An 18,303-nucleotide genomic window follows, 5' to 3' on the forward strand; every position below is an offset into this window, starting at 1 on the left:
CTCCGGCCAGGGTCAGTACAAAACTTAGTAATCTCATTCCAAGACAAAGACAGAAAGAAATTGGAAAACAGATGCAGGGGGGTGGAAGACACAACAAGTACCTCCCTGCCCACTATGGGATGTCGGGAACCCCACCCAAAGATTCCAAGAGCAATCCAACAATACTAACAATGTACTTGCTTTGAGATCATCTAAAAGTCCCATCCAGATATATGTTCCAGATTCCACTACGAGGCATACACTCGAATTCTTACAAAGTATTATATTCAAAACAAATATATAACTATATGCTAGAAGAACATTTACAAGGGGGTAAAAAAATCTCTCAAAAATAATACTATGTACCTATATATTTGACCGCTTCCCTCTCCGTGGACTCCGACCAGGACCAGGACAAAACCAAGTAGGTACTCTCATTCCAAGACAAAGACAGTGAGCAGTCTGCATAGGAAAACAGATTATGTTTTTGGGGAATAGAAGATAGAGAAGGTGCGACTCTGTGGTCTAGTGGTATGACACTCACCTTCGGATCGGAAGGGCCAGGGTTCGAGTCCCACACTGGAGGCGACACATAGTTGAGTCCTTGGAAAAAGCTCTTTACTCACATTCTCTCATCGTACTCGGGTGTTTAAATGAGTGTCTGCTCGTTAACAGCGTTGACTCTGTCGGGAAAAGAGTAATATCGCCTAACAGGCATCATGTCTCGTCCTACATGTTAAGTGTTGCTGTTGGCTAGGGACTCCTTGTAATAATAATAATAATAATAATAATAATAATAATAATAATAATAATAATAATAATAATAATAATAATAATAATAATAATAATAATAATAATAATAATAATAATTTTGTTTTTGTTTTTAAGGTTTTACGGCGCTTGCAACACATTAAGGTCATATCAGCGCCAGTAAAAGGGAAGAAAATGGGATAGTAATAAGCTCTAGAATTACAATTAAAAAGCAGCCAAGAGAAAGTAAGACAAAGGGGAACTGGGAACGTTGTTTGTTTTATTGTTTTAAAGGGTTTTACGGCGCTTGCAACGCATTTAGGTTATATCAGCGCCAGTAAAAAGGAAGAAAATGGGATAGTAAAGAGTTATAGAATTACAATTAAAGCACCCAAGAAAAAGTAAGACATAGGGGAACTGGGAACAAATAGGGATCAGATGTAGATTCCAAGAGGATACCACCAATGTACTTAGTTTGAGATCACCTAAAAGTCTCATCCAGACACAAGCACAGGTCCCAACTAAGAGGAATACACTCAAATGTTTACCATTTATATAAAATAATATGTAAACTAAACATAATACAATACATAACAGAGAGATGATTTGCAAGGAAAAAAATATCATCTCCCAAAACTATAACTATACATTCGACTGTTTCCCTCCCAGCCAAGGAGCTCCGGCAAGGATCAGGACAAAACTAAGTAATCTCATTCCAAGACAATGACAGGACACAATTGGGAAACGGGCATGGGGGGATAGAAGACAGAGCATGTACCTCCCTGCCCACTATGGGAGGTCAGGATCCCCACCCAGAGGAACTGGGAACAAATAGGGATCAGATGCAGATTCCCAAGAGCATACCACCAATGTACTTAGTTTGAGATCACCTATAAGTTTCATCCGGACACAAGCACAAAATCCAACGAAGAGGAATACACTCAAATGCTTACATTATACATTTAAAATAAAAAATATAATAATACATAACAGAGAGATGATTTACAAGGAAAAAAATATCATCTTCCAAAACAATAACTATGAATTTGACTGTTTCCCTCCCAGCCAGGACTCCGACCAGGGCCAGGAAAAAACCAAGTAATCTCATTCCAAGACAAAGACAGAAAGCATGTTGGAAAACAGAAAGAAGGGGATAGAAGACACAGTATGTACCTCCCTGCCCGCTATATGGGAGGTCAGGATCCTCACCCATAATAATAATAATATGAACAATAATAATAATAATAATAATAATAATAATAATAATAATAATAATAATAATAATAATAATAATAATAATAATAATATAATAATAATAATAATAATAATAATAATAATAATAATATAATAATAATAATAAATAATAATAATAATAAGAATAATAATAATAAGAATAATAATAATAATAATAATAATAATAATAACAACAACAAATACAAATGACAAAGCCACAAATGGGAGAGAAAACATGCGAAACCCGTAATTTTTTAAGTTTTTTCAAAATGACAATTTATTTTGTGAAGAGACAATAAAAGCTGCAAATAATAATAAAAATAATAATAACAATAATATAATCATAATAAATGAATTATATACTCATTCATTTGCTATTTTTCTTGTTGTTGTTGTTGTTGTCGTCGTCGTATTGAATTGAATCGTAAGCAATTCATAATGATTACATAATTTTATTCAACTCCTCAATTGTAAACAAATCGACAAAATAGCATTGATGTTATTACTCCATTAATATAATAATATTGTAAAATATATCTATCTGTACAAAATATAAATGTATGGCAGAAGAAGGAGACGAAGAAAAAGAAGAAGAAGAAGAAGAAGAAGAAGAAGAAGAAGAAGAAGAAGAAGAAGAAGAAGAAGAAGAAGAAGAAGAAGAAGAAGAAGAAGAAGAAGAAGAAGAAGAAGAAGAAGAAGAAGAAGAAGAAGAAGAAGAAGAAGAAGAAGCAAAACCGTTGTTTTATTTATTTATTAAGTTCAAGATGGCGTAATCGTGACTTTTAGCAACAAGGATCGACACGCCGTTAACCAACACATTCAATTAACCTAACGTATCACGTGATCTTAACGGCCCGTTAATCGTATTTGCTAAAAGTCTCTTATCGTAGTAATAATAATATTATTACATAGACAACAAATGTAATTATTTTTACCATCAGCTCTACCGCTCTTTGACAAAAAGGGAAAAGTAAGACATAGGGGAAATGATTCAAATGAAGAACAAATGTAGATTCCAAGAGCATACAATCAATGTACTTAGTTTGAGATCACCTAAATATCTCACCCAGACACCAGCACAAGATCCCACTAAGAGGAGTACACTCAAGTGTTAACATTTTACAATCAAAATAACAAATATTACAATACAGAGCAGAGAGACGATTTTACCGGGAAAAAATATCATCTCCCAAAACACTAACTATGCATTTGACTGTTTCCCTCACAGCCAAGCACTACAGCCAGGGCCAGGAAGAACCAAGTAATCTCAATCCAAGACAAAGGCAGAAAGCTTGTTGGAAAACAGATATAAGGGTATAAAAGACACAGTAATACCTCCCTGCCCACTATGGGAGGTCAGGAACCCCACCCAGGTCATTATTTGTATCATCAGCCCTACCGCTCTTTGACAAAACAGATTTAATTAATTATTTTTTCTAATGACCAGAAGACTTCGAATTCAAGATTTGATTGAACCAATAAGAAGTCGCTCAGCCGTGTCAAAAACTCCCAAGCCTGAGACGTCGACAGCGTGTCAGCTTTGAGACTATTCATTAATTTCTATCAATTTAACAAACTACGAGTCATTTACATCAATCAATGTTAATTTAATTTGTAGAACAATAAGTCTCCTGGCTAAAATGGAAACCAAAAAAAAAAAAATATTTAAAAATGTTTTGACATAATATTATAGTCATTATATATATATATATATATATATATATATATATATATATATATATATATATATATATATATATATATATATATATATGTGTGTATATATATATATATATATATATATATATATATATATATATATATATATACGATAAGGATGGAACATTGTAAATAACATTTCAAAACAAAAGCCAAAAACAAACAAAAAATACAATTAATAAAAAATAGCAAACAAACAACAACAACAACAACAACAAACAAACTTAATTTTAAAACATGATTTACGAAGTTTTGGGTTTTCAACAAATTCATTTTTTTAAAAATTAATTAATTATAAGGTAAATATCTTCCGTTTCCAACACCAGCATTTAAATTTCACTAAAACGTGATCCTTAAACCCCGTACTCTAAGTTTTTCCAATAAGCTTTTTTTTTAAATGCTTTTTAAAATGGTTGGCTCTATAGCCTCAACAGACGAGGACCCCTGCTCTGACAAATAATATGAGCAAAAAAAAAAAAAAAAAAATTAAAGTCGTCTCATTCCACACATTATGAGGAGAAAACCACACAGCAAGAATAGAAATGGATAACGGAAACAAGGGAATCACTTAAAAGTTAAGGAGACTTTATCTGTAACAGTAACAATAATCAACAGCATCAAATTAACGCCATCTGTCTTATTGGAGAGTCGTATGTACACCGTAAGTAATACGCCTCACGTATAACGTATTACGTTGTATCGCATAAACAGCTAATTTTAACTCACTCAACCCTAACACCGACAATATCCGTAGTTTACCCGGGGTTACTTTTACCCCATGCCTATTTATTACATTTTTCTGACACAAATTATAGGCGTAGTATCAAAGCTAATGTTTTTAGTTTGTACATGTTAATGGTAGTTGGTAAAACTATCTATTCACATGCTCAGTTTTTAATACATTTTTTTTCCAATTTTGCAAACTCTCTAGGATTGAGTGAGTTAATCTAAAATAATTGAATTATCAGCACTTGGTTTATACCTAAGATTATCCGTCTGTAATAAATAGCCGTTCATGCAATGCTATATAGGATTAAAGCATGTTTGTTGGGTTATGTATATAAAAGACGTTTTAATTTAATTCGAGCGCAGATCATTAAGCAAGATTGGTGTTCCAGTTTATTTTTAACGTTTTTTCGGCATTTGCGACACGTTTTAAGTCAATTCAGCGCCAGTGTAAAATAGAGAGAAATAAATGGGAAAGTCAAACAATTCTAGATATACAATTGGATTCAATAGTCTGATGTCAAGTCGCCCAGCAACGGCGGCCATCGTGGTTCTAAACAAATAAAATCGGTACTTTTTATTCTTCATGCTGGCTAGAACATTTCATATGTCTTATGATCCGAATGTGTAAAAGTCAAAAGATAATCAGATTTATAATGTTTTTTTCCCCCTCTGGATACGCTTTTATGCTCGTCGGAGTAAGTTACTATGTGTCCTTACGAGGGAAGTGACGTCATGACAGTTGAAACGTATTGGAAGCCATGATTGATGACTCGAGATCGTGCATTTGTGTATTTTTAAACTCTCTCCTTACCCACAATTCTCAAAACTTTTACTCAAATCTCATACCTACCCTACACATAAACTTAATTTTTAAACTCAAATTTAAGCGCACAAAGTGCATGATATATCCTACATAATTTTGTAGATCAAAACAAGCTTTACAAAACAGTATTAAGTTCGTGTAAATTATATAACAATACATTTTCTTTAAATATTGTGATTTAAAACAACAACAAAAACAAAACAAAAACAAATCTGAGTCAGAAAAACTGTTGTCTGTGTTGTGAGCAATATGACGATTTTCCTGTAGTTGGTAAGGAGAGGGTTAAGCATGTTTACACCACAAAGGAAATGATAGAAAAAATAATGGTCGGGATGTAGTGATAGTATAGTTGATATATCATTATCTATATATATATATATATATATATATATATATATATATATATATATATATATATATATATATATATATATATATACAGTCCTGACGATGACTGAAAGGCCAGAAACATCGATGTAGACTGACTCCAACATCGTGGTAAATATTACAATAATAATTCGCTCCATTGTTACATGTCGATCACTGTTCGTACCATATTTGTATCAAACACGATTCAATATTTATATATATATATATATATATATATATATATATATATATATATATATATAGAGAGAGAGAGAGAGAGAGAGAGAGAGAGAGAGGGAGAGAGAGAAAGAGAGAGAGAGAGAGCGAGAGAGAGATAGATAGATATAAAATACGTAATATTTATTGTAACTAGAGCTCTTGATTGGATGTAACTATATACCATAACTCTATTCCAATGCGCTGATTGAATTAACTCTCTCCTTACCAGACATTTCTAGAATTTACCCCGAAAATTCACACCCACCCCACACAAAAATAAAGTTTACATAATCAAACAAAAAATAACAAGTGCATTCTATACAAAATGTTTTTTAACAAAATGATGTCACAACACAGTGTTTAGTATTTATAGCTGTAACCAAAGCATTTCTTTAAATTTTGTGTGGTACATGAGAAATCAGAATGAGAAAAAGATTGGTTGTATCGCAACGAATGTGACGATTTTGCTATAGTTGGTAAAGAGAGGGTTTAAAAAAGAACAGAAAGATCAGATTCAAATTCACGATTTTCCGAGTCATTCTTGGTAGAAACGATTTAATATATTGTAGTTTAATTTATGTCATTTTCGGATAAGACATTGATTCGCTTATCGTGCATTATTTTTATACCCTTTATGATTACATTGTTTATTTTGTACGGTTTATTCAAATTGTGAAACAAAAATCAACATGATGATGACGAGGACGTTGATGACAATGTTGATGACGACGGCGATAACAACGATGGAGACGAATACGACGATGATGATAATGATGATGACGACGACGGTGATGATAGAAATCAGGTACAAATCATGGGAAGGTTAGAGGTAGGGAGAAAGGGGGAGAGGAAGGTGGGGGATATCGGAACTAAACCAGTTTGGCAGTGATTCTTAAAAAAAATTAATGTCATAATCAAACTCGTAATATATTATATAATATTATTTTATATTTGTGCGGCTATGTGGTCTAGTAGTATGACACTCTCTGTCGGATTGGAAGGTCCTGGATTCGAGCCTCGCTCGACGAATAGTTGAGCCCTTGGAAAAGACTCTGTATTCACATTCTCTCACCGTCTTCGTGTGTAAAAAGAGTACCTGGTCGTTAACAGCGTTCTCTCTGTCCGAAAAAAAATTGTAACATCGCCTAAAAGACGTCATGTCTCGTCCTACATGTTAAATGTTGCTGTTGGCCACGGACCCCTTGTAAAGCACTTTGAGCACGTTTAGTGGATATTGCGCTATATAAAAGTTCAATTAAAATTTTTATACAACAATATGCCCATATTCACAACGATACATCCGACGACATAGCACTGCAGTACAATTTTTAAAAAAAATTAATTAAAATATAAAAGATTTTAAAAATTGAATTTGGCCAGAATAATATTTTTTTTCCTTCAAATAACGCCTGGTTAACTCATTAAACCCTAACACCGACTATATCCGTAGTTTACCAGGGTTACTTTTACCCAATGCCTATTTATTACATTTTTCTGAGACAAATTATAGGCGGAGTATCAAAGCTAATGTTTTTTTAAAGTTTTTGTATATGTTAATGATAGGTAGTTGAATATAACTATCTATGTACATGCTCATTTTAAATACATTTTTTCCCAATTTTGAAAAGTAGCAAAAATCTCTAGGATTGAATGAGTTAATCAAAATGATTCACAAATTGTCAAAAGGTCTCAAAACTCTGACGCTGTTAAAGAGACTGTCAGATTGGAGACTTTGACAAGTCGAGAGAGTGTCGGGTTTTTAAGACTTTTTGACAAGTTGAGAAATTTTCACTATGAGACTTTTTACAAGGTCAAATAATAATGTCGGATTTGAGACCTTTTGACAACTTTGGAAAGTGTCGGATTTGAAACAAATTGGACAAGATAAGAGAGTGTCAGATTTGAGACACCTTTTGACAAGTGTGGAAAGTGGTCGACTTTTAGAGTTAGACTTTATGACAAGTTAAGAAGTGTCGGGTTTGGAACCTTTTGACAACAACTTAGGATAGTGCCAAATCTGAACCTTTTGACAAGTGTGAAAAGTAGTCAAATTTTAGACTTTATGACAAGTTAAGAAGTGTCGGATTTGGAACCTTTTGACAACAACTTAGAATAGTGCCAAATCTGAGACCTTTTGACAAGTGTGAAAAGTAGTCAAATTTTAGACTTTATGACAAGTTAAGAAGTGTCGGGTTTGGAACCTTTTGACAACAAAGGATAGTGCCAAATCTGAGACCTTTTGACAAGTGTGAAAAGTAGTCAAATTTTAGACTTTATGACAAGTTAAGTAAGAAGTGTCGGGTTTGGTACTTAGGATATTTCCAGATCTAAGACCTTTTGACAAGTAAACAAAGTGTCAGAAATGAGACAGGTTAAAAAAATGTTAAGTTTGAGACTTATTGACAAGTCTGAAGTTGTCTGCAGTGATCAAAATTATGGTTTTCTTGCCTAAATTGTGTTTAAAAAAACCAAAACAAATAAACGTGTTTTCAGTATGCGGCACTGAGAAGGCGATGCATTGCGTCCGTTAGTCAATATAGACAATATTCATAATATACAGTATACAGCATTTGACTTTATTACAAATTTATATATATATACGGTTATTTATTTATCCATATTTTCAGTATTTTAAAACAATTTATCAGCAAGCATTGCTAATGGCGGCATCTCGCATTCAACGAAAGATTTAACAACATTCGACCGTGAGTTCAAGCGACTTCCGGGGTTGTATAGTATAATTGACTTGCATTCTACGAAACATCTGACATCTCCCGAAACTATAACTATACATGTAACTGTTTCCCTCCCAGTCAAGGACTCTGGCTAGGGTCAGGACAAAACTTAGTAATCTCATCCCAAGACAAAGACAGAAAGCAATTGGAAAACAGACACAGGGGGGATAGAAGACACAGCAAGTAGTGCCGCGCTGAAGACCGGTCTAGACCGCGGTCCGACGGTCTTTTAGCTGTGAACCGAAGACCGGTCCCTTAGGGGAAGATCGGCGGCGGTCCTCACTTCTTATCACCTTTCAACTAGTGCGGGGCGGTCCTTGCAAGGACCACGGTCCTACGGTCTCGCGCCATAGCCTACTACTTCCCCAGCGCAGGGTTGCCAGATTATTTTTCAACAAAATGCCAGGGGAAGACTCAAAAAATGCCAAAACACTCAAAAAGATGCCAAAGTCTGTTGACTCCCACCCCCACTAAGAAAACTACTCACTTTTGATAGACAATTTACTATCATATCCTGGTGGCTTGCGTGTTTTCTTTTCTTTTTCTTTTTTTTTTTTTTTTTTTGTTTTTTTTTTGAATTATACTAAATTTCCTGTTGGGGTAATTATTTACCTACTGACTACTAAGTGGAGTGCTAAACCACTACACCACGGTTGGATTTTAAGAATGAAAAAGAAATGTGAAGATGTTTGTTTTTACGCGTTTAGAAATAATTAAGAAAAGGTGTCATTTGAAGTATAATATACAAGAAAAGAAAATGCCAAATGAAAATGCCAAATGCCAAATGATTTTTCTAATGCCAAACGGTTTTCAAAAATGCCAGATTTTTGGAATCTGGCATTTAAAATGCCAAACTGGCAACCCTGCCCCAGCGATTCGTTGCTTCGGTTGCCTATCTTCCACCAATCACCACCCATCCCACTTAATTAATCGCACCCACCCCCCTTTGCCATACACTAAACGACACAGACGACCATAGAGGCAGACGACCACCAACCTCCACTCCGCAAACCGCCCTTTCGTGTGTGAGATGGGGGAACAGGAGGCGCACGCCTTGGACGATTCCATTATACGTGGTAAATTTCAAAATTTACTACACCATAATGATCGCAATGACAATGATCTATGGTGAAGGCATGACCCCTCTTCTCTAATGGGTTATTGTTTGAAATGTATGTGACTACTAAAGATGTGTGTGTTTGTGTGTGTGTGTGTGTGTGTGTGTGTGTCGAACCTAGCAAGTAGCAAATCCGATTTTTTGTTTTCTTTTGTCCATCTCTTGTCACCACTCCTTTCTATCGCAGGTGTTGTCATTTAAAATAATACAATAATATTAAAATTTCGTTGGTGTTTTTACTAATCAAATAATATGAGTTTCATTAGTTTCTTCCTTCCAAAAAACCCAGTTATAACGTCTGAATTTTAAAAAAGTCCAATAGAATATTTGGGGACCCCGATAGCTCAGTTGATAGAGCACTCTCTTTATACGCAAAGGGCCAGAGATCGATCCCGGTGCAGTCGATTTTTTTCTGAATCCCTGTCTACTCAGCAATGAATGGGTAGCTGAGTTTGTTAGATCTGGCGAAAAGTCACCATCGACCCCTCTTATTACCTCATCCACCCCCTCTTATTATAACTTCACGTCTCTCTCTTACTCTTCAATGCTCGCTGCCCTCTAATGTGTGTGTGTGTGTGTGGGGGGGGGGGGGGTAGGAGTTGCGTGTGTGTATCAACGCCACGAACAACTCGATCAACGCCTTGGGCGATGCCATTATCTCCGTTAATGGGGATAAATTTCAAATTTTATTAAATTATCGAAGTAACAATGAAGTACGGTGAGCAAATAAAGAAGGCATCACCCCTCTTCTCTAATTAGGTTACAATTTGAAATGAGTGTGACTACTCCGTGTGTTTTACTCCTGTAGACCACGGTTTTCATCGTGTAGCGGTCTTTAACGGTTCAAGAATGAACGATCCCATGGTCTCAAAGGTCAAACCGGTTCGAATTTCCAACAGTCTCTCAGGAATGTTCAATGTCGAAAAGGACCGGTCCTTGCGGTCTTCATTTCCCAAGGACCGTAGGACCGTGGTCCTTAAGCTTGCCAAGGACCGCCCCGCACTAACAGCAAGTACCTCCCTGCCCACTATGAAATGGGAGGTCAGGAACTCCACCCAGCCCACCGCAGAAGATCAAAAGAACCCCCCCCCCCCTAGAATAAATTGTACATAGTTTCTCAAAGACATAAGCTCAAATTTTTTTACTTCACTTTCTGGTACCCGTTTCACTCCTTATGACGTGATACGATAGGTTCGTTTGTTTTTAAGGGTTTTACGGCGCTTGCAACAATTCCCTGTTCAAATCTTCAACTTTATCCGTTTATTCGAAGTAATTCTTTAAAAAAATTCCTCAAAAGTTTAAATCATTAAGCACCATTTTCACAGTTGTTAATAATAGACTCCACTGGGAATTGATATGTCACAGGTCTAATAACAGATTAAAAATCCCATAAGGATAAGGAAAATTAACACAATGGTTTGCATTAAATAGACAAAACAAGACGCGTCCAGCCTGACAGTCACGGCGTGATTCTTCATTTGTAACCCAATTCGGAATTGGGGTACGAGGTAGAGTTAGGCCATATCAGCGCTAGTAAAAAGGAAGAAAATGGGATAGTAAAAAGTTCTAGAATTACATTTAAAGTATCCAAGAATAAGGGATACAAAGGGGAATTGGTTCAAATATGGAACAGATGTAGATTCCAAGAGCACATTATCAGTGTACTTAGTTTGAGATCACTAAATGTCTCATCCAGACACAAGCACAGGTCCCCGCCAAGAGGAACACACTCAATTGTTTCCAAATCATAAATATGAAAAAGAAAAAATAATACAGTGCATAACAGACAGATGATTTACAAGGGGAAAAAATGTCATCTCCCAAAACTTAACTTTACATTTGACTGTTTCCTTCCTAGCCAGGGTATCTCTGGCCATGGGCAGGACAAAACCAAGTAATCTCATTCCAAGACAAAGACAGAAAGCAAGTTGGAAAACAGATAAAGGGGGACAGAAGAAGACACAGTAGGTACCTCCCTGCTCACTACGGGAGGTCAGGAATCCCACCCAGGACGTGATACAAGTAGGTCATTCTCGCGGGAAACATAATTTATGAACAAGACAACACACCTGAAATGGTTTTTTAGTCTTTGGTGATGGAGCCATTTGCGTCTTAGGAATATAGGGGGGCTAAATATATGTGCCAATGCATGCCATAATCAGTCGGAAGGTGAAAATTTTGGATTTGCAATTTTTAGGGCATTTTCTGAAAGAATATGCTCCCCAGAGCATTTTGATCTTTATTTGAAGTAAATCGGGTGATTTTTCATGAAGTTATGGTCAGATGTATGGGAAAGGTATCCAGCAACTTTTCTCAAATTTCATACTTTTTCAACATGACTAGCTGTAAAAAAAATATTTAGCAGTGAAATTAAGCTTTGATATTTCCCGAAGATGTACAAAAAGGGGTTGATTTAATCATTTATGACAAGAACTCATTTAAAAAAATAAAAATTGACCTTCTTACTAAACTTGGCAATATCTCAGTTCAAACCTTTTCACCATTCGACTGATTATGTCATTTACTGTAACATATAATATTATACCAGATAAGACGATTTGATAAAAATGCCAACATAGAAATTCGAATAGTAAACACCAACCTGCCCACTTGAAAACTTCAAAAAAAAAAAAAAAATCGTAATTGTTAGGATAGAAAAAAAAATACAATCGCTGTGTAGTAGTTATTAAAAACCAACAATTTATCCTCACAAGGATTTTATAACTTTTCAAAATCCTTACAATTATGAAATCTGGGATCAACTTTCATTTTCAAAAAAAATTTGAAAGACTTGAAGATGCTTTCATGAAGTCCTGAAATTGGAGCATGCAAAAGTTGCTGCTCGAAGCTCGAAGAAATAAATATAATAACAATGTGAAATTGAATGTAAGCTTCAATTTAATATGCGAAAACGGGTAAAATGGACGTTTCGGGTTTCCCCTTTATCAACAAAACAAGATGAATGAAACACTACAGACGAATGAGATAATGCGGTAGTTAAGATGAATGCTATTTTATCTTGTTTTGTTTTTGTTTTTAAGGGTTTTACGGCGCTTGCAACACATTAAGGTCATATCAGCGCCAGTAAAAAGGAAGAAAATGGGATAGTAAAAAGTTCTAGAATTACAATTAAAGAAACCAAGAGAAAGTAAGACAAAGGGGGAACTAGGAACAAATAGGGATCAGATGTAGATTCCAAGAGCATACCTTCAATGTACTTAGTTTGAGATCACCTATAAGTCTCATCCGGACACAAGCACAAAATCCAACAAGGAGGAACACACTCAAATGCTTACATTATACATTAAAAATAAACAAGATAATACATAACAGAGAAATGATTTACAAGGAAAAAAATATCATCTCCCAAAAAAATATCTATGCATTTGACTGTTTCCCCCCCCCCCCCCCCCCCCCCCCCCCCCCACTAGGACTCCGGCCAGGGCCAAGACAAAACCAAGTAATCTCATTCCAAGACAAAGACAGAAAGCATGTTGGAAAACAGATATAAGGGGATAGAAGACACAGTATGTACCTCCCTGCCCACTATGGGAGGTCAGGATCCCCACCCAGTATTTTATCTTGTTTTTGTATATCAAATTGAATATTCAATTTCACATTGTTATTCATTTGAAATTGGAGCAAAAAATGTCGTAATTCTAAGAATTTTTCGTAATACGTAGTAAGTTGGCAGGTCTGTAAACATATATCGATATTATATCAATAAATGTAACCGATTTCAACAAGTCACAATAGTAACCGATAAGGAAAATTGAATATTAAGTATCAATACTTTTATTTTTATAATAATATGTTTATTTTTTTATAAAGCTTAAATGGTGAAAAATGACCCATGAAAATAACATTAATTTGGCTTTTACAATACAATGATGAATAACGAATTAAAAAATTAAAAAATCCACTAACCGTTGTAATTGTTTACATAATGGTGAGATAATGAATAATTCAATTAATGAATCTCAATGATAATAATAATAATAATAATAATAATAATAATAATAATAATAATAATAATAATAATAATAATAATAATAATAAACAATAATACCAATAATAATAATAATAATAATAATAATAATAATAATAATAATAATAATAATAATAATAATAACAATAAATAATAATAATAATAATAATAATAATAATAATAATAATAATAATAATAATAATAATAATAATAATAATAATAATAATAATAATAATAATAATAATAATGGTATAGATTTATAGTGCGCCAAACATCCCTTCATCGGGAGGGCTCTGGGCGCATAATAATAATAATAATAATAATAATAATAATAATAATAATAATAATAATAATAATAATAATAATAATAATAATAATAATAATAATAATAATAATAATAATAATAATAATAATTTTTAAAAAAGCAAGACAACAGTCAAAGGTCATTAAAATAGCCGACACATGAATACATACTTAGACTTAGACATAAGACACATGAATACATACTTAGACATAACACATAGACACTATCTTTCTAGTGAGGGTAGATTATGGAATGAATGGGTCACTCATCATACACAGTTACCATTAAATACCGTGACCAAGGGATTGTCACTTTAAATCTAAAACGATTTAGAACCCGTGTAGAATCGTTTTTTTTTTTTGTTTGTTTTTAAGGGTTTTACGGCGCTTGCAACACATTAAGGTTATATCAGCGCCGGTAAAAAGGAAGAAAATGGGATAGTAAAAACAGTCTAGATGTACCAACTAAAAGGACATGAGGGGAAAAGTAAGACAAAGGGGAATGGTTCAAATAGGGAACAGATGTAGATTCCAAGAGCACACCGTCAAAGAACTTAGTTTGAGATCACCTAAAAGTCTCATCTAGACACAAGCACAGGTCCCAACTAAGAGGAATACACTCAAATGTTTACCAATCATATAATATAATATGTAAACTAAACATAATACAATGCATAACAGAGAGATGATTTACAAGGAAAAAAATATCATCTCCCAAAACTATAACAATACATTTGACTGTTTCCCTCCCAGCCAAGGAACTCCGGCAAGGATCAGGACAAAACCAAGTAATCTCATTCCAATGACAGGAAACAATTGGAAAACGGGTATGGGGGGATAGAAGACACCGTTCAGAGTTTAAGTCTTGTAACACTAATGACATTTTTATCCATTTTTCTTTTCAAATTATTGTAAAAAAAATAAAAATAAAACAAAAATAAAAAAAAAAAAGAACAAAGGAAAAACAAAAAAAAATTATTTTTTTTAAATCTCGTGGGGAAACAAAAAAATTAATCTGATTTTGGCCAATTTTGGCTGTTGAAAAAAATAAAAAATAAAATCGGGATATATACGGATTAAATCTGTATATGTAAGTGGCAGGTCCGATATATATACTTGCCATTGAGTTGCTCTTTTCTCTTTCTATTTTTTTTTTTTTTCTCTTTCTCTGATCGGTGAGCCCCACCCAGTTATCGGGACAGCTGACCGCTAGAGTTTACATACTACATACATATTACCAATAATCAAAGACGGAGGAAGGAAACGCGTTTGGAAAACATTTTATCTGCGTTAAGATTATTGTTTTTTTTTTTCATTATTTTTAATAAAATATATAATAATATTAAGGGTGGATTTCCAAAACTCCGTGTCACTGGTCATGGGTGCGCTATCATCTCTATGCAGATGATCCGCAACTTTATGCTACGTACTGATAAAACTAAAAATCTCGAAAATATTGTGAAACATGTGGAAGAATGTGTGACGGATGTGAAAGAGTGGATGGATGCAAACAAGTTGAAAATGAATGAGTCAAAAACAGAAGTGATGATTGTGGGAAATAGAGGACAGTTGAAGGTGAATGGTGGTCTTGAGGTGTTGATTGGGGGTGAAAAGATCAAAGTTTCAAAGACTGTGAAAAATTTGGGTGTCACTTTGATTCAGAAATGAGAATGTCAGCTCACATTTCTGCTCTCTGTAAATCTTTATACTTTCAATTGAAGAAAATCAGTTCGATCCGTCAGTATATTGCAATTGGAACATGTAAAACATTGGTTGTCTCCCTCATTTTTTCGAAACTAGATTATTGTAACTCCCTGCTTGTCAACTTGCCTCAGGCTTCTATTAAACAATTACAACTACTGCAAAACAGTGCAGCAAGATTAGTTTTTGGCAAAAAAAAAAATTTAATCATGCAACCCCTTTGTTGGCCTCTCTCCACTGGTTGCCCATTGAAAAGCGCACATATTAGAAAGCAGCGTGTCTTGTTTATAAGTGTTTGACTGGTATAGCACCGGCATATCTCACAGATCACGTGGTCATGTGTAAATTTGAAAATTACACTTTAAGATCATGTAATGACCAAACGAAAATTTCGGAAAAAAGATCAAGAACAAAATTTGGTGATAGATCGTTTGCTTGTTTCGGCCCCAAGATTTGGAATGAACTACCACGTGGTCTGAGGGAGTACAAGTCTTTACCTACCTTTAAAAAGAATCTCAAGACACATTTTTACTGTATTTGTTTTTATTGACTCTATGAATCCTTGATTTGGCTATGAATTATTATTATTATTATTATTTTCACTTAAAATAGATATTTATATTGTAAAGTGCCCAGAGCTTGTGTTTTACACGAGAATGAGCGCTATAGATAGAATGAAGATGACGTCACTCAAGCCTTTGTTATTGTATTTTGCCATCCGCGTTTGTCAGTGATTCTCACTAAACTGTATTAACCAGACTATAAAAGTTCAAGGTTACACATAGTTTTGTGTGTTGGTCCGCTATACTTCCGGATGGCAATGTTATGAGCTTCTAAGCCAAGCGCATACTATCTATATAAATGTGTATTATTATTATTATTATTTTGCCATTTTGAGATATTGAGGATTATCTCCCTTATAATCTCTCATCCAGTCTATTATTTTATCATATTTATTAAACTTCAAATTCACACAAATCTAAGAAAATTAAATTTCTGAAAATTATTGTGTCAATAATTGATGCTTAAAATAAAATTTATGTTTCAATTTTTCTCATGGATGGAAAATCTCAAAAACCAGGGGAAAAAACGACTTAAAGAGTTTTGGAAAACCAGCCTTCTTATTTATGAATGAATTAATTAACGAATTTTTCACAGCTCATCAGTTTTAACATATGTAGTTTTATTATGAAGCGTAAAAATAAAAGCAAACAAACTGGTACGTTTTAACCAACGTATAATTACAATAATGTTAACTATTTTAACCAATGTATAATTACAAAAAAGTTAAATATTTTAACCAACGTATAATTACAAAAAAGTTAACTATTTTAACTAACGTATAAATACTATATAGTTAACTATTTCAACCAACGTATAATTACGATACAGTTAACTATTTCAACCAACGTATAATTACTATATAGTTAACTATTTCAACCAACGTATAATTACTATATAGTTATTAGTTATTTATTTTAACTAACGTATATCACTAACAATTAACTATTTTATATAATGTTAACATAACCGAGTAGTTCGTTTGTATGTATATGATCTGATGTCGTGGCGTTAATAAACTAGTCAATCTTAAGTATTGAGCAAACATGGATTCTTAAAAATATACAAACAAAAAACAAAAAAAAAAAACAACAACAAACAAAAAAACAAAAAAAAAAACAAAACAAAAAAGAAAAAAGGGAGGGGAAACAAAAACAAGACTTGACACTTAACGTTTCAGGATCGAAACTCTTCGTTAGCCATTGACAAAACGTTCAAAACTGTAAAAAAAATTTAGAGCTTCAATTGACTTGGGGGGGGGGGGGGGGGGGGGTTGTTGGCTGAGGTAGGGTCCTCGAGCCGAAACGTTCAGGGTTTTAAAAAAAGCTATTCTTTCTTTCAAAAAAAAAAAAATAAATAAATAAATAAAAAAGATGTTTGAATCATTTTTTATCCCTTTTTAATTTTTTTTTTACACTATGCATCTACAGGCAAATGAGTATTCACTTTGATAAGTCCATTTTATAAAACTAATACTAATACGCTGGGTTGCCAACTTCAAAATGAAAAATCGGTAGTTTATAGAGGGACTGTTTGAAACTAATATAAATGTTAATGGCTATCGCCATTTTGACTGATGCCTTCAGCAGTCTCTTGCCTTGTATTGAATATCAGGCTGGTTTGTCAAAACCTTTGTGCTATTCGATTATAACCTTTGTGCTATTTGATTATAACCTTTGTGCTATTCGATTATAACCTTTGTGGTATTTGATTATAACCTTTGTGGTATTCGATTATAACCTTTGTGCTATTCGATTATAACCTTTGTGCTATTTGATTATAACCTTTGTGCTATTTGATTATAACCTTTGTGGTAGTTGATTATAACCTTTGTGGTATTTGATTATAACCTTTGTGCTATTTCATTACAAAAAAAAAACAAAAACCCTACCTTAGTGAAATCTAACACGTCATATTATAATCATAGCCGAGGTGATTATTCATAATTAATCAGTATATTTATATGTGTTGGTTTTCGAAAAGTTTATTGTTGCTGCTATCCTTGACATGGTAAATATAATAATAATAAGAATAATAATAAAATAAAATAATAATAATAATAATAATAAAATAAGAA

The sequence above is a fragment of the Berghia stephanieae genome, chromosome 15, assembly GCF_034508935.2.
Source record: "Berghia stephanieae isolate SIO BIC M18660-M18661 chromosome 15, UCSD_Bste_1.3, whole genome shotgun sequence".
Taxonomy (NCBI): Eukaryota; Metazoa; Mollusca; class Gastropoda; order Nudibranchia; family Aeolidiidae; genus Berghia; species Berghia stephanieae.